Below are 25992 nucleotides of genomic sequence, written 5' to 3' on the forward strand. Positions count from 1 at the left end.
TAAAAAAATCAATTTTTCAAAAGTTTTATTTATGTTGGAACACTATAAATGACAGCGTAGCCACAGGAAATATTGCATTCCTCACTAATCGTTAGACTAGAAAACTAGCCTTATTATTATTATTATTATTATAAATGACCTATGGCTCTTTCTTGTAAAAATAACCATAGCCATGTAACTGGTTCAAACTTTTTCACTACGCGTTTTCCTATTCAAATCCGATTGAGTGTTATTAATTTACGAAAAAAAAAGATATTAATCGGTGGCTTCCGGCTACTTATTTTTATTGATGCCAAGATGAGCTGTTAAACAATATGAAAGTTCGTAGAGTCGACAGATCATAAGATGCTGTCTGTACCGAAACTGAACGGTATTTGAAACCAAAAATGTCATGCTTCAAGCTTGAATTGAAATTTTGTATCATATAGATGCCGAGAAGGTTTCAAAATATTAAGTCTTAGTTAATGAGAACTGTTCGTGATTGCGAAGCTGAAAGTGACAAGGAAATCTACGAACGCGGGGCCCCCCATCACGCGGGAGGACTGGAGCGGTGGCCCCACTTGCCACGCCCTAGGGTCGCTACTGATACCAGCCTTCACCAAGATTCGAACCCAGGACCTCTAGATTCGGAATCCAAGCGCCTAACCACACAGCAACCGCGCAACCAGGTCCGCCGCTACCTATTGCGCAATGTGAGCATTGCACGCAGGCGGCCGACTTGAGGGGGCGGCCAAATCATGAGTCCAAGGTGACTTTAAAAAAAAAAAAAAGTTAAATTAAAAAAAAATTACTAAAATATTTTAAATAAATTTTAATTATTCCATTATCCTTTAAAAATATAAACGATATTCGTACACGAAAAATTGTTTTGGAAACTAGAACAAAAAATAAAGCAATGTGCGAGGGATTGCCATGTTTTTTTTTTCATAGGCGCCTACTCATTTCTGGTCTTGAATTTTCGCGGGTTGTTTGAAATATTTGTTTTGAGTCGATCCGCCCTCCCTGTAAGTAAATCTATTACTGGTAATTAAAAAGACAATTTTAAAAACATTTTCACTGGGGGGGGGGCGCTATTTCCTTTCATGTGGAGGGGGGCTGAGGGCGCAACGTCCTGACAAAAAGGGGTGTTATGGAGTTTGTTTTTCCTAAGCGGCGGCGAGAAGAGGTTAAGCGATTGATCGGTGGTTCTGCAGTAACAATGATGAACTTAACATACTTATTGCAAAAGTGAGACTTAAGAAATGGACTTTATATTCAGTTTTTGTTCACCAAGAAGTTTGTTCAAGTTATTTAAAGTTTATTTATTTATTAAAAAAAATTAAAAAAACGCCTACATCGGTTTAGTTCTACTAGCTGTCTGGAGCTACAAGCCAACATTTGACAAAAAATGTAAAGAATGTTCAGACCTCTTGCGGACTTGAACGGAAACCTACCGCATCTTCAATTCTATCTCAAGGAAGAACTTTTTTTAACGCTTAAAATTGATGTAGACAAAACAATTTCCGAAAAAAAAAAAAACAAAGTTGTAGTGAACTGTCATGACGGCACTTTGGTTTCTATTCAAAGTGTTTAATTAAATGAAAAATAAAACCTAAAAATTGTGACTAATTCTTTTTTGTTACATTCTTAAAACTTACGGACCTCACTGTGGAAGCCAACGTCGCTCCTCTGGGTTTCAGCTTCTATAGGGGGCTCGAACGAAAATGTTGTTATCTAGGGAGTCGCCACCCGGGAATGTGAGAAACACTGCCTTACTATGGTATTGTTTAATTGGCTTGTACTTTGGATCATTTACTTTGTATTAAACTCAAGAAAAATATTCAGCGCTGAGTTGCTTCATTTGTTCGATAAATTAGTAGGCAACTCTGAATCCGTGAATATCAGATGATTGTGGATACAATGCACATCTCTCCAAATTACAAACGTGATAATTTTTATAAAAGTGTATGGAACGTTGAAAAAACTCCACTGTCCGTGGCTTTTGCATGTCGAGCTTTTTTTTTCGGATTATGCTTTAACTTTAACAAGCAAGTTAACATCCACGTTCATAGAACACTGTTGAGCAGTCAAGGTTATTGAGAAATTGTATATAGATCATGATCATTTACACCGTTCATTGTTATATACCCGCCGCAGCTCATTAATTATAAATTCACCGTCACAAATATAGAAGCACAAGCGAGTAGTCGGAACGAGATCAGTTTTGAATGTTGATCACAAAGAACCGAGAGATTTCAGAACGAGATCAGTTTTGAATGTTGATCACAAAGAACCGAGAGATTTCAGAACGAGATCAGTTTTGAATGTTGATCACAAAGAACCGAGAGATTTCAGAACGAGATCAGTTTTGAATGTTGATCACAAAGAACCGAGAGATTTCAGAACGAGATCAGTTTTGAATGTTGATCACAAAGAACCGAGAGATTTCAGAACGAGATCAGTTTTGAATGTTGATCACAAAGAACCAAGAGATTTCAGAACGAGATCAGTTTTGAATGTTGATTACAAAGAACCAAGAGATTTCAGAACGAGATCAGTTTTGAATGTTGATCACAAAGAACCGAGAGATTTCAGAACGAGATCAGTTTTGAATGTTGATCACAAAGAACCAAGAGATTTCAGAACGAGATCAGTTTTGAATGTTGATCACAAAGAACCGAGAGATTTCAGAACGAGATCAGTTTTGAATGTTGATCACAAAGAACCGAGAGATTTCAGAACGAGATCAGTTTTGAATGTTGATCACAAAGAACCGAGAGATTTCAGAACGAGATCAGTTTTGAATGTTGATCACAAAGAACCGAGAGATTTCAGAACGAGATCAGTTTTGAATGTTGATCACAAAGAACCGAGAGATTTCAGAACGAGATCAGTTTTGAATGTTGATCACAAAGAACCGAGAGATTTCAGAACGAGATCAGTTTTGAATGTTGATCACAAAGAACCGAGAGATTTCAGAACGAGATCAGTTTTGAATGTTGATCACAAAGAACCGAGAGATTTCAGAACGAGATCAGTTTTGAATGTTGATCACAAAGAACCGAGAGATTTCAGAACGAGATCAGTTTTGAATGTTGATCACAAAGAACCGAGAGATTTCAGAACGAGATCAGTTTTGAATGTTGATTACAAAGAACCAAGAGATCTCAGAACGAGATCAGTTTTGAATGTTGATCACAAAGAACCGAGAGATCTCAGAACGAGATCAGTTTTGAATGTTGATCACAAAGAACCAAGAGATCTCAGAACGAGATCAGTTTTGAATGTTGATCACAAAGAACCAAGAGATCTCAGACGTCTAAAAACACGTAAATGTGAAATGGTTCCTAGTCAATCATTCATTGTTGTACTTGAGGCCTTGAAGAATACAACAACTGTGCGAATATGAAAGAAAAAAAATTTAATGATCTACAAAAAAAATGAATTTAAATCAAAAGGAACATTTGGAACAGTGTCCAGCTCAGTCTTAAAATAATTTTTTATTTTTTTTTATATCTAGAAAAAAAAGAAAAAGGGGGGGGGGGCGGCATTTTTTCATTTCGCACGCAGGCGGCCACATCCCTCGCGGCGGCCCTGCGGCGCACCCACAAGAAAGAGGTATCGAGTTCAAACACCGATGTAGACTATATCTGGTTAATTCGATACTTGTATTTCATGAGCATCTAAAGGAGAAACTTCCCAGATCCAGATACCCCCTCCCCCACCCACATGTCCTCTGGATTAATCATGAACTTCTGTATTACTCATGTTTGTAATCGTGCTAGTACCTGTAATCGTGCTAGTACTTGTAATCGTGCTAGTACTTGTAATCGTGTTTGTATTCATATTGCACTCTATTGTTTGTGACCCATCTGGTACTGTGCTAGTGTGTGTGTGTGTATTACATACCAGTCGTGTTGTATTGGACTAAAGGCTTGTGTATACGGTTATGAGTTGATTCAGTGTAGTTCCTCCACAAAAGAATTAGATTAAAGCGCACTGGGATGTTGGAGGAGTATTGAAGACGTGTTATAGTCACGAAATAACAGGGCCGGATTTAGGCTTTAAAAGGCCCTAAGCTATTTGAGATAGGAGAGACCTTTATATGTTCAGATATTATGTATCAGTACTAAATATGAATTTCGGATAATCAGAGGGTTAAAGTAATATGCTATTAACAAGTGATATATTTCTTGAACAACTCATTAAAAGTTTTCTGCAGTCAATCGCTTCACTACCACCAAGATTTAGAGAATTTTTTTAGTTTACTAAAAATCTATTTTGCACACATTTGTAGTTTAGGTGTCTAAAATCTTAGCCAGACTTTACCCATCTTTAGAAATATTAGAAAACGTTCAATATAGATCGGCGGTTCTCATTCTTTTTAGCTCCGCGACCCCCTAATACTATTTTTACTAGGCGACCCCCAAACATAATTTTTTTTCACTCATAGACCTAGGTAAATGTGATTTCGCTAATTTTATAAAATTGTTAACAAAATGTATATTTCTCTGATATCCATGATGTTCATTCCATTGTTAGGAACGGAACATAGCAAAAAGCTATATTTAGTGTTAAAATAAATTTGTGCTTAATTGTAAAAAAATAAAAGTGTATATAGTGTATATTTTATGACTTTCATTTATTTACTTTTCTATTGCGTGTTTTTTTTTCATATTGCACACATAATTGACATTTTTAAAAGTCTTGCTAAGCAAAAACGTACAGTCTTCGATACAGTCAACTATATCGCTACAAAAAATGTTGCAACAGTATTTTTAAGCACGCCAAAGTTAGTGCGAAGGTTAAACTTGTTTTTATTTCATTACTAGACTTAATTTACCCGCGGCCCGCGGGTCTTAATTTGCGTATCACTTTCGATATAGTCACTGAGAGTGCTTTGTAAACAATTAAACGAAATAATAATTTTATAAGTAAAGAGAATGCGTGAATGTAAAAATAGTATGAATGGAGCTATCTAAGAGAAGTTCTTATCATCTTAAAGTTGAATTCGAGTTTTAGACCTAGGAGAGATGTGTATCATTTCGCGTAATGTCTAATGAAAGAATGTTCTTCAGGAATTCTAAATTCGCAGATATAAGGAACGAATTTATGTAAAAATGCATTTAAAACACAAATTTGAAGGTTAATTTTATTAAAAAATGAAATCAATAGACTATATTTTGTATTTTCATGTGTCAAAGTAAAAAACTATCTGCGCAAAGTGCAGTTTTTAAAATTAGATATAGTTCTAGATCCTTTCTATCTTTTCATGTAAATATGGTAAACATAGCCTCATCATCATCATCATTAAACTCCATTACAGTGAGGGCTTGAGAGGCTCAAATCCTCTCTTGCAAACGCCCTGGACAGAAACCCTGCTGTCTTGCGTAGTAAACATAGCCTAGATCGATGTAGTTATAATGCTTTCATAGAGTTGGTCAACTTTTTTTTTTGAGGGTCTTAAGTTTGTTTTAGGGCTACACTACATACACTACGATCCAAGTTAATACCCAAGGAACCTTTCTGCCTAGTTGTATCAAGATTGGTCAAACGGTTTTGATTTCTTTTCGGCACATACATACATACATACATACATACATACATACATACATACATACATACATACATACATACATACATACATACATACATACATACATACATACATACATATATACATACATACATACATACATACATACATACATACATACATACATACATACATACATACATACATACATACATACAAACATACAAACATACATATATACACATACCTACATACATACATACAAACATACACATACATACATACATACATACATACAAACATACAAACATACATATATACACATACCTACATACATACATACAAACATACAAACATACACATACATACATACATGCATACATCCATATATGCATACATACGCCTTACTTTCTACTTTATAATATAGATATTAGGAGTTCACAAATGTATGCATCAAGTTTGCTTCTGTATTTATGCTTGATAACAAACAGGCAGGAAAACGTTTCGCAAAGACGGTGTTGGAAGTAGAAGTGGAAGTCACGAGAAATCTCAAAATAGAACAGAAGCAATGCCAACAATTGATCCAGAATTGTGTAACTGATATTGAAGAGAAATTACATTTAGTCGAATGGCTGTTAAAGTAATGATCGTGGCAGTGTCTTTATTGCTAATCTATGTCGATGAATCAAGCATTGAGTTACAATGAATTCTTATGGTGACTCATTCTGTACCAAAACATTGAAATCCAGACCGATATCCAAGCATACTTAGAGCAGCACCATAAATATTTTTCCAAGAGGTGTTTTAAACTAACCAGCTTTGTGAATTACACCACTTGCAGTAGAGGTCGTTTCAAGAGGTTTGCATAGAAAGTCATCTTTAAAATCGCTATTGTGTGTGTAAATATTTATATCCCAAGCAAACCATTAATTGCGAAGAATTTACAAGTCTCTGGAATCATCAAGCTGGAAGCTAAATATTGGAAAAGGAGAAGACATTTCCCTGAGTTACCTGTTTGCTAATATCAGAAGACTTGTCAACTATTTTCCTGTGAACAGTCTCATTAGATATGGAAATTGCACTAAATGTATCAACTATTTTCCTGTGAACAGTCTCATTAGATATGGAAATTGCACTAAATTTATCAACGAATTCGGCTCCAATCATAACTCGAGCAATGTCTTTAGCCGCAGACAACTCCGGGTGTGAGGTTTCATAGCTCTGGCAATTTTAAGAGCCACAAATAGAAAGTTTCAAGGATTGCTGTTTTAATTATGGTACTTGCCACCCGAGTCAAATTAGAAATAGGCCCTACACGAATCCGTCAACCTTGAAAATTAAAACACTGAATGTCTTTATCGTCAAAGCTCGGACATTTGTTACAAATTAAATTTCGGAGTATTTAAATTCCTGCTATTGAGCTTTTGAAGTAAAGCCATACATACAAAATCGCCATTTTATTTTATTTATTAATGCTTTATTTTTCGACGTATCTGTGTTCATGAGTTGTTCATAATGAATTCATTCCTTCACTAACTATAATACGATGGCGAATTGAAATTTGCTTCACAGCGCGTTTAAATCTTCACCATTGAAACTTTTGATCCCGCAATGGTTATTATTATAGCTTTTATATAGCGCTACTTTCATGCTTATCTTATCTTATATAATACAGACGTTACTTCAAAAAAGAAAATGATTACGTCCTACGCGTCATGCATTTAGTCATGCATATTAACCAATGACTTAAATTCTGCCAAGTCACTGGTTTTCCTGGCTAGCTCAGGCAACCCATTCCATGCTCTAATAGCACTAGGGAAGAAGGAGTATTAGTACAAATTAGTCCTAGCATATGGGACGAGGAATGTGCCTTTATCTTTGTGTCTTTCAGAGTATTTTATTAAATTTTGTTTTTGTATTTGAAGATTATGGTTCAGTGTTTTATGTATGATTGCTACTTTACTTTTGAGCCTTCTGTCCTGAAGGCTTTCTAAATTTAGTGATTTTACTAAAGGTGTTACTCTAGTCAAATGTCAATATTCGTTTGTTATGAATCTCACTGCTCTATTTTGTGTCTGTTCCAGTTTCTTAATGTTTTCTTGAGTTGAGGGGTCCCAAACGGAGGATGCATATTCTATTATTGGCCTAAATAACATTTTAGTTTTATGTTCTTATTTGATTTATAGAAATTTCTTTTAATAAATCCTAATGCTTTGTTTGATTTTTTTGTAGTTTCATCAATATGTGGATTCCATGATAGTTTTTCATTTATTATAACACCTAGGTATTTTGCGTTTTTAGTCTGTGTTAATGGTTTGCCATGAATAAGATAAGTGGAATTAATTTGTTTTAGTTTTTTTTTGTTACTCTTAACAACTGACATTTTTCTGGGTGGAAAGACATGCTCCAATTTGATTTCCATTTCTGTAATTCATCTAATTCTCTTTGTAAAATATCTGTGTCTTGTGTTGTTTTTATTGTTCTATATATTATGCAATCGTCTGCAAATAATCTGACTTTTGTTCCTGAACTAATGCAATTTGGTAAATCATTTATGTAAATTATAGCCTGCTCAGAGCGCTTTTGGTCCAATCTCTTTTGTGGACCAGTGGGGGGGAGGGGGTATCTAGGAGTTGGTTTTCCGTGCTGCCTTTAGGCGCTCAGTATGGTTTACGACGCATTTGATGGACAGTAATATCAATAAAATCTATGGCCATATTACAAGATCTTCGGGGCTCGCAAAGACTTCCTTCAGGGAACAGTACCAGGAAAAAGGAGAAGAGGCAGACAGAGAAAGTGATGGGAGGACAACATAAGAGAATGGACGGGCCTGCCATTGAAAGAGGTTCTAAACAAGGCAAAAGACAGGGAGGAATGGAAAAAGACGGTCGACGAGTCTTGCTTGGTGCCCCAACGGTCCAACAGACTAAGAGATAGATAAAGGTAAAACTATCAATAGCCGAAACAATTACTCCGTAACAACGGAGATGTCGTCTTTAATGGCAATTATAAAAATAAAGTAAAAAAAACAGAGCGAAGACAAAATATAAAGATTCTTGAATCTGGCAATATGCCCGTGTTTTTAGATCTATATTTGTCACCTCCACTTTTATTGTATTGATGATTGACGATAATTGTATAATTTGTTTGATAATAATATAAATCGAGTAATGTTTCCAAACTGTTACAAATGTAAACGTATATCAACCATGGTCATTAAAAGTCAACATCCAGTGGTCACCATAGGTCAAAGCTATGTAGGTCTCTAGGCCAATTATTCTAAGTTTCAATTTTCCTATTTCAAACTTCAAGATTTTGTGGTAGTCAAACACATTAGATGTGTACGAGTACATTATAAAAGTATGTTTGGCCTTTCTCAATAATAACAATTAAACAAGATGAAGAAGGGAGTTCGTGTAACAAGAACTTGTAGGCTGACCTAGCGAGTCCGATTAAATCACTTATTGCGTAATACTCAATATTTTAGACAACCAAGTTCTTTATAGCATGAAAATGTCGTCTGAGTCAGTCTAGTAGTAAGATGTTATTACTACACGAGAAGGAAGAGAGAGTAGAATAGAGAACATCTGTTAATATCCAACGAACAACAACAAAAAAACAACTTTAGATAAAACAACAACAACGAAAGTCTGCTCTGGTGGCATTGGAGTTGGCTCGACTAGAGGTGGACATAGCTGCCTCTCAGTGAGGATCATTGACAGTGATTGAGGGGGGGGGGAGTCTGGTTAAGAAATCTACTGGTCATGAAAGTGCTCCAAGAAGCACACGGAAACAGTGATGGTTTTTATAGTCAAACAATCTATTACCAAGAATTTACAAAATACTGGTCGCAACTGGGTTTGAGCGATAAAAGTAAACGCCCTCAACGGAATTCTGCTCTGGTGGCATTGGAGTTTGACAGACTAGAGATGGACATACCTGCCCCATAGTGAGGGTCATTGACAGTGAGGGTGGGGGACGAGTTACAAAGTGTACTGGTCATGCCTGGTTATGCCTGCGCTAGATGATGCAAAATATGTAGGTTGATGCTGTATTCCTCATTAATCTCTGGACACGAAGACAAGCCTTATTAATTTTTAGTAAAAGAATAATTGTGCAAAATTTCAGCTTGATCCGAGATTAGGTGTGCGAGAATTAACGTGTACATTCTTTTTACCAGACAGACAAACAGACAGGCTGATAGATTGACAGACAGAGAGACAGAGTGAGTTGATATAAGCTTTGTAAAAATAAAACAAAAGAGAATAGCCAAAAATATATACTTTGTTTATGGCTTTTATACTAGTTGTCCAAAAATCTCGAGAATTATTATTTGTAAGGTAGCGTTTTTACAGCTTCAAACTATATTATCTATTTTATCCCTTGAGAATAAAAGTATCAGTATATTATTATGTTTTGGATAAATTAAAGACACACAGACAGAAATGACTCACGGTATCAAGAAATAATTAGCCTGGGAAGTCACGTGTTTTGTTTGTGTGTACTCACTTTAAAAGGAAATGATCTCTTGTGGGCAGACGATAATGGATGAAAAATACAAGTTGAATTGCATCTCATATTTCCAATTATTTTCTCTTCTTTGTTTCTTTTCTTTCTCTACCACTCTTTCTTTCTTTCCTTTTCTTTCTCTATCACTCTTTCTTTCTTTCCTTTTCTTTCTCTATCACTCTTTCTTTCTTTCCTTTTCTTTCTCTATCACTCTTTCGCACTCTATCACTATTTCTCTCTCTCCTCTTCTCTCTCTATCACTCTTTTTCTCTCTCCTTTTCATTCTTTCTCACTCTTTCTCTCTCTCTCTCTCTCTCAATCTTTCTCTCTCTACTTCAACAAGGTCCAGTGTTCGAATTCTGGTGAAGACAGTAATTTTTAATTTCTGGATCTTCAGGGCGCCTATAAATGCACTCAGCTCTAGTGGGTACCTGACATTTGATGGGGAAAAGTAAAGTCGATTGGTCGTTGTGCTGGCCACTTGACACCCTCGTTAACCGTGGTCCACAGAAACAGATGACCTTTACATAAAACAGTTGACCTTTACATCAAATAGATGACCTTTACATCATCTGCACCATAAAATCGCAGTCTAAAAGGGGAACTTTACTTTTTTTTTGCTCAGGGATAAGCATATGTATCAACAACAACGAATCGCAAACATCTCTCTGAAATACCTAACATTATACATTACTATTTATTTATAAAACAGCTTGAGTCAACGACAATGCAGAATTTGCAGTTTTTTTTTTTTTTTAAAGTATACAACAATATGTTTAAAAAATGAGATGCAAACATGAACTTTCCTTTTTAAAAAATTGTATAGTGGCATATGCCATTGATTCAAATGTATACAAGATTTTATTTCGGCACGTAACGAAGTGTAACAAATTTATCTAGCTCACCAAGTCAAAAAGGTTTCCGACCCCTGTCGTAGTACATTGATTTTAAGCTGTGCTGCTTTTTTTATTTCAAGTGAATTATTACCCAAGCCCCTCGGGTCATTAAAAGTCAACATAGGCCAATTATTCTAAGTTTCAATTTTCCTATTTCAAACTTCAAGATTGTGTGGTAGTTAAACAAATTAAATGTGTACGAGCACATTATAAGAGTATGTTTGGCCTTTCGCAATATTAACAATTAAACAAGATGAAGAAGGGAGTTCGTGTAACATGAACTTGTAGGCTGACCTAGCGAGTCCGATTAAATCACTTATTGCGTAATACTCAATATTTTAGACAACCAAGTTCTTTATAACATGGAAATGTCGTCCGAGTCAGTCTAGTAATAAGATGTTATTACTACACGAGAAGGAAGAGACAGAATAGAGAACATCTGTTTTCCATCAATCTAGTTCAAGAATATTCACCGTTACATTTTTCCAGTTGGTTTATAGAAAAATTGTAAAGATGTGAGACGGATGTAGCCTAAAAGGAAAATTGTAAAGATGTGAGACGGATGTAGCCTATAAGGAAAATTGGAAAATTAAAGATGAAATCATTGAAAAGATGTAAGAATATCAAAAAAATGAGAAAAGATTTTAAAATATGAGACGATTAGGAAAAGAAGATGAAAAAAATTAAAAACTGCTATTTTGCTCGGTTTAACCGTGCAAAGTCGTTTGAACTGTACAAATAACAAAATGCTTTTAGAGACTTACGTTTACTATTAAAAAATATGCCGACATGATTTGTTGGTAATAAATAAATGGATTATCTGCTGTACTTTTCCAGATCTCGTAACAACTAGTCCCCTTAGCTTCGCTTTATTCTGACAAAGAAATGTGAAGACTTCATTAATAATGAAAAGTCACTCTCCTTTAAGGCATTTTTGTTTCGTTTCTTGTCATCGCTGTAGATCTATAGATCCATCCATACTTTAGAATTTATAGAAAAATCCATACTTTAGAATTTCTGTCTGTAATATAATTGGAACATTCTGACAAACCCTAGCCAAGACACGTGACATATACTATAGATAATACTCAATATTTCACAGTTATTTTTTTAAATTTTATGTTGCTTGTAACAAATTACGTTCTTATAAAATACTAAAAATAACTCACTATAGTGTAGATGTGACTTACTTGAGTTACACTATAATATTCACAGATCAACAGAGATTGTACAAAGCCAGTTTGTTTAGAACAAAATAGTTCACTAGAAAGAATTTCACTGATTCACAAAATCAATACGAAGTTATTCGGTCTTCCTATTTCTGCTTGACACAAAACATTGTTCCGTATTTTTACCTGCTCCGAGCTTTTAAAGGATTCCAAACTTCACAGCTAATGATAGAAAGTTGTAGATGTCAGTGCGATGCGTTTTTAATCCTGAGATTAAGGGCGATCAGTAAGGCACTGGTTAGAAGGGAGATTTGGTCTGGCGGTCAATATGGCGGAGGATTTGGCATGGTGGTCAGTATGACACTTGCTCATGAGATTTTGTAGGGCGGTCTGATAAGCGTGGGTTGGCTAGACATGAACTGAAGGAGAAGATAATCACTTAATTAAGATGCTGTTCAGAATAAGACTATCAAAGAAAGAGAGAGGGAGAGTGGGGATTTCTAACAAGAAAATAAATTATGGTAATCAACAGAAGCTATTCTAGTAATGGTGTCTTCTAAATAAATCAGTAGAAACATATCCAATGCCGTTTACATATTCACACCATAATGTAGATCAAGGGTTCTCAATTGACCATTTGCCAGGGGTCGCCTAAGACCATCGAAAATATGGATTGCTATTGCCTACTCTTCTATTGCTGTGTGTGTGTGTGTGGAGAGGGGGGTCACGGCAGATTGGGGGATTGTAAAAAGGGGTCGCCGAGCTTAAAAGGTTGAGAACCGCTGATGTAGATGCTTAAATGTGAATTGATTTTTTATGGTTGCTACATTTCACGGTGAGAAATAGTAACATTTTAAAAGGCGAAAAACAGAAAGAAGAAAGTCTTGGATCGACGAGTCTTGCTTTTTAAAATCCGTCTAATTACAACAACAACAAAAATATGAATGGTAAGTGTGCATCATAGACATAAATAAATATAGACTGGCCAATTAAAGAGTTTTATGAAACGAAATTTTGTGACTTGCAATTTTGTGTACTTTATTATACAGCATTTATGAGCAGTATAAAAGTTAAGTATTCGTATCTATTTCAGCCACACACCTATATATATATATATTGTAAATAAGGAGGCAGTGTAGTTTTATTTAATCTCTAAGAATGAAGATCATGCAACTTTTCATAATTCGGAAATCCGAATACAATAGATATACATGTTTTCAAGTTACATGAAGTTACTTCCTTCGGCCAGTCTATATTTATTTATGTCTATGGTTTGCATATAAACATATATAACATTTAAGAAACAATATTTTAAATTATTACCTAAATAATATTATTCATACGAGACATGTGACATGGGGCATGTGACATGGGGCACGGGGCTCACCAAGTGCACATCGTGCACACCAGGGCTGAAACTTGTTGTCGTGAAACGTAAACATATCGTCTGCCGCCCAGCAGCATGGACTAGAGGGAGCTCCTAGAAGAAAAAATCAAGAACAAACTATCACCAGTGGACATGCCAGTAGATTAATCGCTGATAGATGATTCTCAGGTAACGCGTTGGCGTTCTCAGGTAGTTGTGCGCTGTCGTGGAAGGTCGTTCCTGGGAAGTGGAACACATTCCTGGATTTTTTTTTATAAACCGTTCCCTGAATAGCGACTAAGTAACAAAGGACCTGACACCCGTGGCGATACCTGTATGAAGGGAGACCTTAAACCCGTGTTATGCAATAATTGTATGGACTACAGATTCTAAGCAATTGACATTGTGATTTAGAGTTTTGTGTAACAAAATAATGTGTGTGAGCCATGGATCTATAGAAATTTCTTTAGTTTATTAATACTTATGTGTGTGTCCGTGTGCGCGTGTGTGTATGAGGGAAATAAGTATGTTACGACACAAGACTCTTCGAAATAATAATAGACTCTCAGGTTATTACTCCATAAATACTTTAATATTACAAACAAGTTATGTAAATACGAACATTTCATTTCTCTTCCTGTCAATTACTCCCGGCTTCCCCTTTTTAACATCACTTCCATTCATTACACAAATTCGCACCCTTATTCATGCACACCGTGCTGCGCTACGACCGTAACACCCCCCTTGTTTGCTAAGTTCGATGTACATCGAACGTCTTTTAAATATCAAATAAAATTATAAATCACTGTTCAATATAATTATATTATCTTCATTAATTCTCATTCTTTTAAACCAGGTAAAAACCAACGACAACAAAACCCTCCAACAGCAAAATTAAATATTATCATTCTCTATATTATTATTTTAGGTTCAAAATTACTTACATCCATCCCAATGTATAATGTCCAGACTTCCACAACGAACCAATCAGAGTAAATCTCATAATTCACAATTATAAACTATAATTAACTTGGTAACTGTAATACTATATTTTACATTTCTAACAATGGTTTCATCAAATTCTCAATACAACACCATATATTAATATCTCGACACCTCACACATGTAACAAAGCTTCGTCAGTCCATACAGTCTTCGATTACATATACATGTAGTATGTGTATATTTACAAAATGTTCCAATCTGTTATAGATGTCTATTCATTACACTGCTATTCATTGTGTTCTCACCAAAATGATTTTACTGACATTATTCTTTTGACCAACCAACAGAAATAAAATTGACGTGGTCAAGCTCCTTTCCTTACTTCCATTTCTTTTCCGTCTTAGGTACACCGTGATAATGTGTCAGCTATCACATTGTCTTTCCCTGGTATTGTCCTGACCTCAAAGTTATAATCCATAAGTTGCAATGCCCATCTGGCTATTCTGTTGTTCCCTAGTTTATTTGTATTAATGAAGGCCAGGGGAGCGTGATCCGTCCATAGTTCAAATTTAGCTCCCATTAGGTAGAACCCTAATTTTGTTATACCCCATACAATGGCTAGTCCTTCTTTTTCAATGGTAGCATATTTCAACTCAGATGCTGTCAGTTTTCTACTCACATATAAAACAGGATGTGGGACACCATTCCATTTTTGCATTAGACAGCCTCCTATTGCAATGGCTGATGCATCTGTAGCCAAAATAAATTCCTTAGTATTGTCAGGTAATTTCAAAATCGGTGCCCCAGAAAAGAAAGTTTTAATTATGTCCAGTGCTTCTTGACATTCCTCCGTCCACACTATAGTGTTAGGTTTTCCTTTCTTTGTTAGATTTGTTAGTGGTTCAATTATTTCTGAAAAATTTGAGATAAATTTTCTATAAAAGTTGCATAACCCCAAAAGGCTTCTAATTTGCTTCTTTGTCTTTGGTACCTTAATGTCCAATATTTTTGATACTGTTTCTTCCAATGGTGTAATGTACTCATTTTTAATCTTATACCCCAAAAATGAAATTTCACTTAGGCCAATTTTTATCTTTGTTGGTTTCAATGTTAAATTGTTTTCTTTGATAATTTTAAAAACCTCTCCAAGGCTTTGTATATGCTCATCCCATTGCTCACTAAAAATGCATATATCATCTAAATAACAAATTGTGTCTCTTCTATGGCTGAATAATTTGGCCATCATTCTGTTAAACGTGGCTGGAGCATTTACCAAGCCAAAGCTCATCACATTCCATTGATATATGCCCGAAGGTGTCTTAAATGCCGATAATGGTTTAGCTTCTTGTTTTAGAGGTACTTGCCAGTATCCTCTTGACAGATCCAACGTGCTGAAAATCTTTGCATTTTTTAGCTTAGTAAACATTTCTTCTGCTTGTGGCATTGGAAATGGATCAAACTGTGACTTTATTCAACTGTCGATAATCCACACACAATCTTAAGTTGCCACACTTTTTTTTAACAAGCACGACTGGTGCAGCCCATGGTGAACTAGATGGTTCTATCACTCCAAGTGTTAGTAGCTCATCAATTTCCTTCTGTAATGTTTCTCTATGGTGTAATGGGATCGTATATTGTGGCAGTTTATTCGGTACTTTGCCAGTTAACTTGATATCATGTTCTATAATACTTGTTTTCCCAGGTAAATCCGTAAAAATATTCTTATACTCCTCAATTAGTGCCTTGATTTCTTTAGCTCTATCAAGAGAAACTCCATCCACCATGACATCCTTCCATGTTTGCCTACTTTCTGTTGCTACTGTCTCTATTGGTCTAAACCTTTCCTCTGTCTCCATTTCTTCCGTCACACAGGCACTCATTGTCATTGACTCCTCTTTACTCCTTTCTTCACTTCTTTGTCTTGGTGTAAATTCTTTTAACAAATCCACATGAAATATTTTTAACATCGAATCAATGTCTATTTCATAATCCATATCGCTAATTTTCCTTGCTACTTTGTATGGTCCCAGCCAATTTGTGCCCGAAGCATTATTGTTATCCTTATGTAAGACCAAAACATCTTGTCCTGCCTCTAATTCCGTCATTTTTCTATGTTCATTCACTCTGGAATGTGTTAATTCATTTCTCTCTAGCACCTGTCTATCCGCTTCTTCACATGCTTTTATTCTCTGATTTCTAGTTTCTGTCACAATATCATAACTGTCATTGGTTACTACATGATCATGTGGGATTATCAAATCTTTCAATATTGTCATTGGACCTCGTGGATTTCCTCCATAAATCATTTGAAATGGTGAAAACCCTGTTATTTCATTACGACTCTCCCTGTATGCAAATAGTATTGACGGTATTGCCATATCCCACTCTTTGGGTTTATCATCCATTACTTTATATAATGATTTCTTTAGATTGACATTAAAACGTTCACAGGTGCTCTGTGGATAATACGAGGTTGTAAACCTTTGCTGGATCCCAAACATGTTCAAGAATGTTGTAGCCAATTGACAGTTGAATTGAGTGTCCCTATCTGACAATATTTCTCTAGGAAATCCAAATCTTGTAAATAACGTATATAATGCTTGTACTATATCTCTGGCTTCAATTCGTTTGAGTGGGATAGCTTCCGGCCATCTGGAGCACACGTCTATCACAGTTAGGATATAACGGTGACCCCTATTTGATACCACTGGCATTGGACCGATTAAATCAATTGCTATTTTACTAAATGGTCTATCTGGTACATCCACCCTTTGTAATGGTGCTTTTATGTTTCTTGCTCCTTTTCTAGAACATAATTGGCACGAAGTCACATAACTTTTTATGTCCTTATTAATTGATGGCCAATAACAATTCTGAAATATTCTTTGTTTCGTTTTGTGTAGTCCCAGATGTCCTGTGTGTGCTATATCGTGTCCATTTTCCATTACAAGCTGCCTGAATTCTCTGGGTACCACAAACTGGATTACTTTTTTTCCATGCCATTCAATCTCTCTAACAAGAGTTCCTCTTTCTACATAGAATCTTCCTCCTCTACCTCCTTTCTTTGCTAATTGGCGTAACTCTGGATCATTTTTTTGTTTTGTGATAAATTTTTCTTTGTTAAATCCTATGTCTTTGATTTCAATTGTTTCTGTGTTTTCATGTTGTTCTTCATCTTGCTCTTTTTCCTTAGTTGATAACTCGAACAACTTTGCCAAATCTCCTTCCTCTACATCTTTACTACAGGATCGAGTAGTGGCCATTCCACAACAATTTTTCCAAACTGCTATCTCATTTTCCGTGCACTTCTTTGTGTTTGGTATATTGCCAATAATCAAATCAATTTGATCATGGTCTATAACACATGCCTCTACGATCCCGGTATAATACGGTGTTTTAATGTTCACTCGGGCTACGGGTAATCGAACTGTTTTACCATCAAACATAACACATGCTTTGTTTTTTCCAGTATATTCATGATCTTCAACCAATTTTCGGTTTATTCCAACAATAGTGCTCCCAGTGTCCCTTATCGTTCTTGCAGCCTTATTTCCTACCAATGTTTGAAAACAATCTAGACTTCCCGAACTCGACAATAACGACAAACTTTGATCTCTTCCATTTCTTCTTCCATCATATCTTCCCTGTCTGTTTCCTTGATATCTCCCTCTGTAGCTATTATACTGGCCTTGTCTACTATCTATTTGGCTCCTTCCTTGTCCTCTAAACCTATTCTGTCCTTCATATCTAAATCTTCTATTGTTGCTATAACTGTCTTGTATTTCTCTAGCTCTATTAAATGCTACTATTTCTTCAATATCGCTACCTCTGTTTAACTTTTTTTCAGGATGTGCCACTTTGTAAGCCCTTATTAATTTTACAATCTCATCTACAGATTTTGGCTTTCTCTCCAGCAGGAATATTTTTAGTTCGTCCTGACTCTCATAAATGACTTTATCCAGCATAAGAAATACCTTTAGTCCATCAAACGTCTTCTCTATTTTTGATGACTCTGTCCAATTGTCAAAGTAGCTATTCATCTTGTCTAAAAATGTTTGGGGATCCTCGTTGGTTTCAATGGTGCAATGAACATATTGTTGACGATAAAATGCCTCAGTTTTTCCAAATGTTCGTAGTAATTGCTCCTTTACTATTTGGTAATTATTCTGATTCATGCAAATCTTTGACGGTACCTCCGCTGCAAATGACTTCGATAACAAAAATGTCCATTTATCTTCAGGAAAAGCCAATTCTTTCATTTCAATTTCAAACTTCTTTAAGAAAATATCTATGTCTATTTTATTCTCATCAAACATTGTACCTTTATATTTTGCCAATTTATTTCCAGACACGTCATTTTTCTTTCCAGTACCTTCATCTTTAGCTTTTCCTTTTTTTATTTCCAACTTTTCTTTCTCTATGGCTAACCTTTCTTTCTCCATAGCTAGCTTCTCTTTCTCAATTTCTTTATCCGTAAATAATTTCTCTTTACTGATAGCCAACTTCTCTTTCTCTATTTCCTTTTCCATGACTAACTTCTCTTTCTCTCTTTCTTTTTCCATGGCTAACTTCTCTTTCTCTATTTCCTTTTCCATGGCTAACTTCTCTTTCTCTATTTCCTTTTCCTTGACTAGTTTCTCTCTTTCTATTAATCTTTCTTGTACATATTTTCTCAGCTCTGCTCCTTCTAATTCCAATAGTCTCCCTTCTTTCAAAGCAACTATTTCAGCTTTATCCGCCATTTGTAATTTTTCTTTATCGAGTTATCTGGCCATATCCATTAAATATATTTGATTCTCCTATACTTAATGCCTGGAAACAATGTTCATATCTAAATGTAATGTAATGAACCAAACGTTTAATGTTATTCGAATACAAATATGTATCTACTTCCCGGAATACTCTTCTTCCTGCTGGTATAACTTCCAATGCTAGTGTATATTCTCCGCCGGTGATATGAATCTTTCGTTGTTTGTCTATATGCCGTGGTCAGTGTATATCCGTTGGTCCTAAATGGGCACTGTTCTTCACCGTAGTCAAAATTCACTAGTGTTGCCCACAGCATTGCTAATAATCGTACAAATTTCCATTAATATTCAATGTTAAAGGTTATTGTTGAGAACTATGACCCGCCAGACCAATGAAGATGTACGTTTTCACATTGGTGAATGTAGAGAATGGGCCGTCATAATAATTATAATGATATAAATCTAGATTTAAATGTTAATCTAGTTGATTAATTCAGCAATAATGTTTTTAGTTAAGTTTCAACTAAAGGTTTATGTTTACCAATGAGTCTAGTACATAGCTTTAGAGATTTAGATGACGCTAACTCTCTCAATCCTAATAGATCTAGAGATCTAGAGATTTTGTTACACTTTGTAGTACTAGTAATACCTCCGTAGACAGGAATTAGATACCGTTATAACGCAGGTCTTGCCTTTTCCGTTGGGCGCCACTTGTTACGACACAAGACTCTTCGAAATAATAATAGACTCTCAGGTTATTACTCCATAAATACTTTAATATTACAAACAAGTTATGTAAATACGAACATTTCATTTCTCTTCCTGTCAATTACTCCCAGCTTCCCCTTTTTAACATCACTTCCATTCATTACACAAATTCGCACCCTTATTCATGCACACCGTGCTGCGCTACGACCGTAACAAAGTATATGGACTGCAATTGCGTAGAATGGGAAGAATTTACTCTCTATCTTTCTCTCACTGCTGAAAAAGTATTCGATTTTTTAAAATTGTGTTTTTTGTTTACAGAGCTATGAATAAGAAGAAGAAGTGATATAGTTATTGTGCCTGCTGTTTTCAGATTGATAAATAATGCAAAATATAAAAGAGCAGCAAGGCATCTCACCCGTTAAAACTTGTAGAATTAAAGGCTTTAAGGTTGGTTGTTTAACAAAGAGGAGGATTACAGTCATTGAAATGAAAGGCCAAAGAAGATTGCTTGAAATACGATGCTTGAGATACGATACTAGAGATACGATGATACGATTGCGAAACTAATGAAAATGATGGTCTACTTTTGAAGTTGTTGGCATGCAGAATGTTGGATAAGTTATTTCCCTGTCCTTCTTACTCATGTTCTTACTTTCTTTTAAGACCTCAGCCCACACTTTCATCTATATCTATATTTAAGGTTAGAAGTGGCGATAACTAGATTTAGATCTAGTATGTAGCACATTATTTGTGTTCTGTCTTTATGTAAAGTTGGAAGTTCAAGAGTTTAAACTAATAAATTAAATTGAACATTCCTACATGCACTTTGTTTTGCTATTAACTAATTTCATAACATCCACCTAAACCGGAACTTTAGATTTGACCGAACCCAAAACACACTTGTTATTGAACCGAACCGGACTTTAGCTTAAATCTAACCGAACCGAACCCGAACTTTATTAGATGGGCTTGATTGCCATCTCCGGGGCGCGGTGGCTGAGAGGTTAAGTGCCTGGCTTCCGAACCTGGGATCCTGGGCTCGAATCTCGGTGAAGACTGGTATTTTGAATCTCGGAATTTGTAGGGCACCCACCAACCTCTAATGGGTACTTGTGTTGACTTGGGGGAAAGTAAAGGCGGTTGGTCGTTGTCCTGGTCACATGACACTCTGCTCATTAACCGTTGGGCAAAGAAGAAACAGATGACCTTAACATCATCTGCCCTATAGGTCGCAAGGTCTGTAGGGGGAACTTTTTTTTTTTTACTCTTTCCCATCTCTACTTAAATCTTGTCAAACTTACCGCTCTGGGCTATGATGAGACCTTGTCATCCAAGACGTCTTTCGAGACGTCCATTACCCAGGTGTAAAAGTCGCACATCGCGAAACTGGGATTATGGAGGCCATGCATGTGTTCGAGAGCTAATCTGGGCGGGAAAAGCTCGCTGATGTATTTATTAACCGAGTGGTGAAATGCATTCGCTGCTAATTCCAATTAAAGGCTTAGAAGTTAGGATATCATCCTCCTCTTGTCTTTGCCTTCATAGGGCCTCAGGAAAAACACGTCCCACTGTCTCCTGTTAGTTTTAAATGGCTTCCCAGCTCTTTCCTGTCTTCTCGGCTTCATCTAGAAGTTAGGACATAACAAAACATATTAACTAAAATACCGCACACACCCCCACAACGTTGTTGTTACAAGTAAAAGCAGACTAAAATCAACTTACACCCTTTCAACAAAGTAGAATATATTTTCTATAATAAGAGATTTAAAAATGTGGATGATATTTTATTTCGTTGCGGTGCTACATTTTTTTTACTGCCAAGACAGAAATGCAATTTGGATGATAATTCGCTGCTCGAGGGAGTTCTTTAAAAACTATGAGAGTAATGGACTGGATGATATTTTGTTAACAATACTGCTAAGGTAGATTTCTTTTAGCATATTACTACCCATCGCATATGTAACATTTGGTATCATTTGTAGATTTGCACACTAGTGCGTCAGTGCAACACCGCTTGTGTTTACGTAATAAATGGAGTTCCTACTATGTCTTCCCTCTTAAACACTAGTTTGTCTTATCTTATATTATGCAGACGTTATTTCAAAAAAGAAGATGATTACGTCCTACGCGTCATGCATCTAGTCATGCATGTTAACCAACGACTTAAATTCTGCTAAGTCAAAGGTTTTCCTGGCTGGCTTAGAAACGAAGCAGGACGTTTCGGCGCAGCCGTTTTGGCGCAGCCCTTTTGGCGCATGGGACGTTTTGGCGCGAAATGTCTTGGTCACATTGTTTACGTTCATTGTATTGTTTCTTTAAAAATGATCATATCCATGTTTTGTATTTGTGTTTGTATCGAAAGTATTTTTCATGTACACAACAAGAGATATTTGTGTCCGTTATTTTTGGTATTTAAGTTTGTTATTGAATTATTTTTAAATCACTAATATTACACAGGACCAGGCAGCCATCCATACTTCACAGTACGCGTGCATGAAATAGTCAAAGTTATTAAGACTTTTTTTCGTGGGCGAAGGGAGGTAAAACGTATACTATTTTACCTTGGCTAAATATGGTAAAAAATCTGTTTATTATACATTTTTAAACACATTTTTAAGCGAAAAACATTAGTAGTTTTTATACATTATATATATACATTATTTGAGCAATTATGTTTTATATCGGCTAACAAAACTTAGATTATGTGAATTATTATGTCAATTAATCAATGTGACATCATTTACTGCAGGTAAATTTGTGTTTGTGTTTCACATCATTTTCTTGTATAAACATTTTGGCTTGTTTATGTTTGTATATTAAAAGGCACATTTTTATTTGAAACAAATATTTGTTGAAGGTAGGACACTAATTTACAAACAAACACAAAATGATGTCTAGTGAAGTGCTAGACACACAGATTCTCGTCTTACCCGCGAGAGAGGGAAGGGGTGGAGGAAAGAGTACATACAAGGAGTGAAATGTGCCCAGAAGAGAGGGGGCTGTGTGGGTGTCATAGGTAATGATCAGTCCGAAGGATACGATCGCCAGACGCATGTCACCAACGACCAGTGCTCGGTGCTGGTTTTGTCTTCATTTGTTCGACTTTACCTGCGTCAAGGGGAGATGTGTCACCCAAATCACCGAACAAGCTAAGATACTCTTAAAAGATATATTTTGAGAAATTTAAGGTTAGGGGTGATTTGGGTGACACATATCCCCTAACCCTAACCCTATTTCTCACACTATATCTTTTAAGAGTATCTTAGCTTGTTCGGATATTACTCTAATGTCAATTCTTTTTTTAACAAATTGAAGAATGTCATGCAGTGAGCTTAGCAGAACTCACATATATTTTAAAGGGAGAATGTCACAACCATTCAGGAATCTGACTTATTATATATTCATGAAATAAGCAAAACCTTTATAAAACAAAAAAATTCCCTGGACGGTGTTGAAATTCATACTATACATAAAATATTATAATAGAGTGAAATAAACATTGTTATAAACACTACGTGCTTATTTAATTATCATCAAATTATATCTCGCGCCAAAACGTCCCCTGCGCCAAAACGGCTCGCGCCAAAACGTCACGTATCGCTCAAGCAACTCATTCCATGCTCTAATAGGGAAGAAGGAGACTTTGTACAAATTTGTCCTAGCATATGGGACGAGGAATGTGCCTTTATCATTGTGTCTTTCTGAGTATTTTATTAGATTTTGTTTTTGTAATTGGAGATTATGGTTCAGTGTTTTATGTTTAATTGCTACTTTACTTTAGTTTGTCATTTGTATAAACACAAGTATTCTATAATCTCATGCTATTCCGTTTCAAGCCAAAGTCAGTTTGACCATTTCGAGTCTTTTGTGGATTCGCCAAAAAAAAATATAGAGAAGAAGAATTTACAAAAATTGAAACAAACTCGTAGAGTTACAAGACAGGTCTACATTGTCCATCACAGTTTGACATTTCTGTATGTCTTATTTTCTAAGTCGTTTCGATTAGCCCAGTTCATGTTTTTAAGTAAATCTTTCCGAGAAAAATATTTGGTTTATAATTTGAATTCAGACTTTTTTTTAAATATCTAAAATAGTACCATCTGTTATAACATATTTTGTTGATAAAAAATTATATCACAAAGAGTTTTGAGACTCTCATGTCTGATGTTAATCACTGTAATGTTCTCTTTCATACAGCCGTCTATACAGTGACCACAGAAAAATAAAAGAAAGCGATCAAAAGAAATGTTGGGGTGATTTACATAAACCTTAAGAAAAACATAAGACAAATAAAGAAAAAGAGGAAGATTAGGAAACATTCTGAAATGAGGAGATCAAGCAATGTCATGGACGCTGAAGTGGGAATGATCAATGTTGCCAATTAAATATCTCAAGAGTAGAAGGTGAGTAACTTTATTAGCGGCGGAGAGGGATAACTGCTCATTTTTTTAAAAATACGTTTTTAGATACGCCACTGTCAAATGGTGAACCTCATATACTTCCTCCATAGTGATAGGGATTATCCTAGAAATTTAGAAATTTGCTTCTAAAGTGCTAGCAAGCAAAATATTGTTCAAAAACAAAGCTTATCTAATGGAAAAAAACGCAACCATATATCTCAATACTGCAGGAATAAAGTCCCTTTCTCTGTATAAAACAAAATAAACTAATTTCCACTAAGTGGTTAACTAATTGGTTAATTCGACTACGGCTATTTATGCATAATTTCACATTGATCCGATAATGGGAAGGGGAGAAAAATGTTTACAAAACATAATAAGGAGAATAAGTCCACATATACAGCCACATCTTTCAATAATAATAATAATAATAATTTTTATTGTCCGTAAGGAAATTTGTCTTACAATTTGTGCATTACACCAAACAAAATATAATAAGTATAAAAAAATGTACATTCACTCAAGACTCATTCATAATTTACATGTAAAAAGTATATTTATATCAGATTGTTTCTATTTACTCATTGTGGTGCCATCATTGAAAGACAGAAGTCATCTAAATAACTAATAGCACATGAACATCCAAAATACACCCAACAATAATGTATAAACTAATAATGTCTTGTTAGGTATAAAAAATAATTTTAACTTGATCCGAGTGTGATCTGGGTGTGGATGAAATAAGATCTACAAAGATTGTACCAGACAGACAGGCAGAGTGAGTTGATATAAGCATTAGAAATACGTAGCTAATTAGCACTTCACTATATTACTTACACCGAATACACCAAAAAGCTAGCTACTTGTAGTTTACTACCATAGATGAAAATTGGGCTCCTTTTTATTGTTCACTGTTCAAATACAATTAAACATAGTTAAGTCCTCTCTAGTTGACACGTAATCATCAGTTATTAAAATCAAGAATGCTATCACTTTTAGACACGCTTTTCTTTTAGACAGAGCTTAAGGTTATACAGTTAAAAAAAATAAATAATTCCATAGCAATTAAAACAGTAGAGAAAAACAAACATAGCGGCTTATACAATTTAAAAAAAATAGATAACTCAAACTAGGTCAGGCGTCCCCCTAGCCAAAGTAATCAAAGATATCGTTACTGGGACAGAAAACATCGTATTTAGATGATAAATTATACAACAAGTAATAAATAGACTCAGATGTGACAACTTAAGAAACAGCTCACTTGCCTTGAAGACAATGGGAGAGAAAATGGGATATCTTGTCTCTACATTAGTCACGTCAAAGATTTCTTTAGAGTCAGACAAAATTATTTTTAGATCTGCCTAAGGGAGTTATTTTGGGGGGGGGGGCGATGGGAAAAAGGGGGGGGGGGTGTTATATGATTGTACTTTCCACTTCTTTTCCTTACTCCGAGGTACTGCGTGGGACTTGTTTGTGGAAAGCATTTGTTAAACTGGTCCATTGGTTTTTGTTGTTTTCTTGTTTTGCAATTCTTTTCCTTTTTTTAACATATATATATTTTAAAGGAATTCTTAGATCTAAAATAGATGCACAGTATTAACATGTTTACAACTTACAAAGACAATTGGGAAGCAGGAATAATGCAGGGATGAAGTGATCGGTTTAACAAGAACTTCCACGAACGTAGGGACATTTTATCCTATTTCATCACATGTCATGACACTTCATCACAT

At 35.4% G+C, this 25992-nt stretch overlaps 1 protein-coding gene across 1 annotated transcript in view; it reads right to left on the bottom strand.

The window, feature by feature from the left end:
• LOC106075344 (FMRFamide peptide receptor frpr-18-like) overlaps positions 1-12279 on the bottom strand; it is a 29963-nt gene extending 17684 nt beyond the window's left edge. The window contains exon 1 of the mRNA XM_056007785.1: positions 12111-12279. The gene's annotated coding sequence lies outside the window, so the exon portion shown is untranslated. The remainder of the gene's footprint in view (positions 1-12110) is intronic.
• Positions 12280-25992: the final 13713 nt, after the last annotated feature.

Source organism: Biomphalaria glabrata, chromosome 13 (assembly GCF_947242115.1).
Source record: "Biomphalaria glabrata chromosome 13, xgBioGlab47.1, whole genome shotgun sequence".
NCBI lineage: Eukaryota > Metazoa > Mollusca > Gastropoda > Planorbidae > Biomphalaria > Biomphalaria glabrata.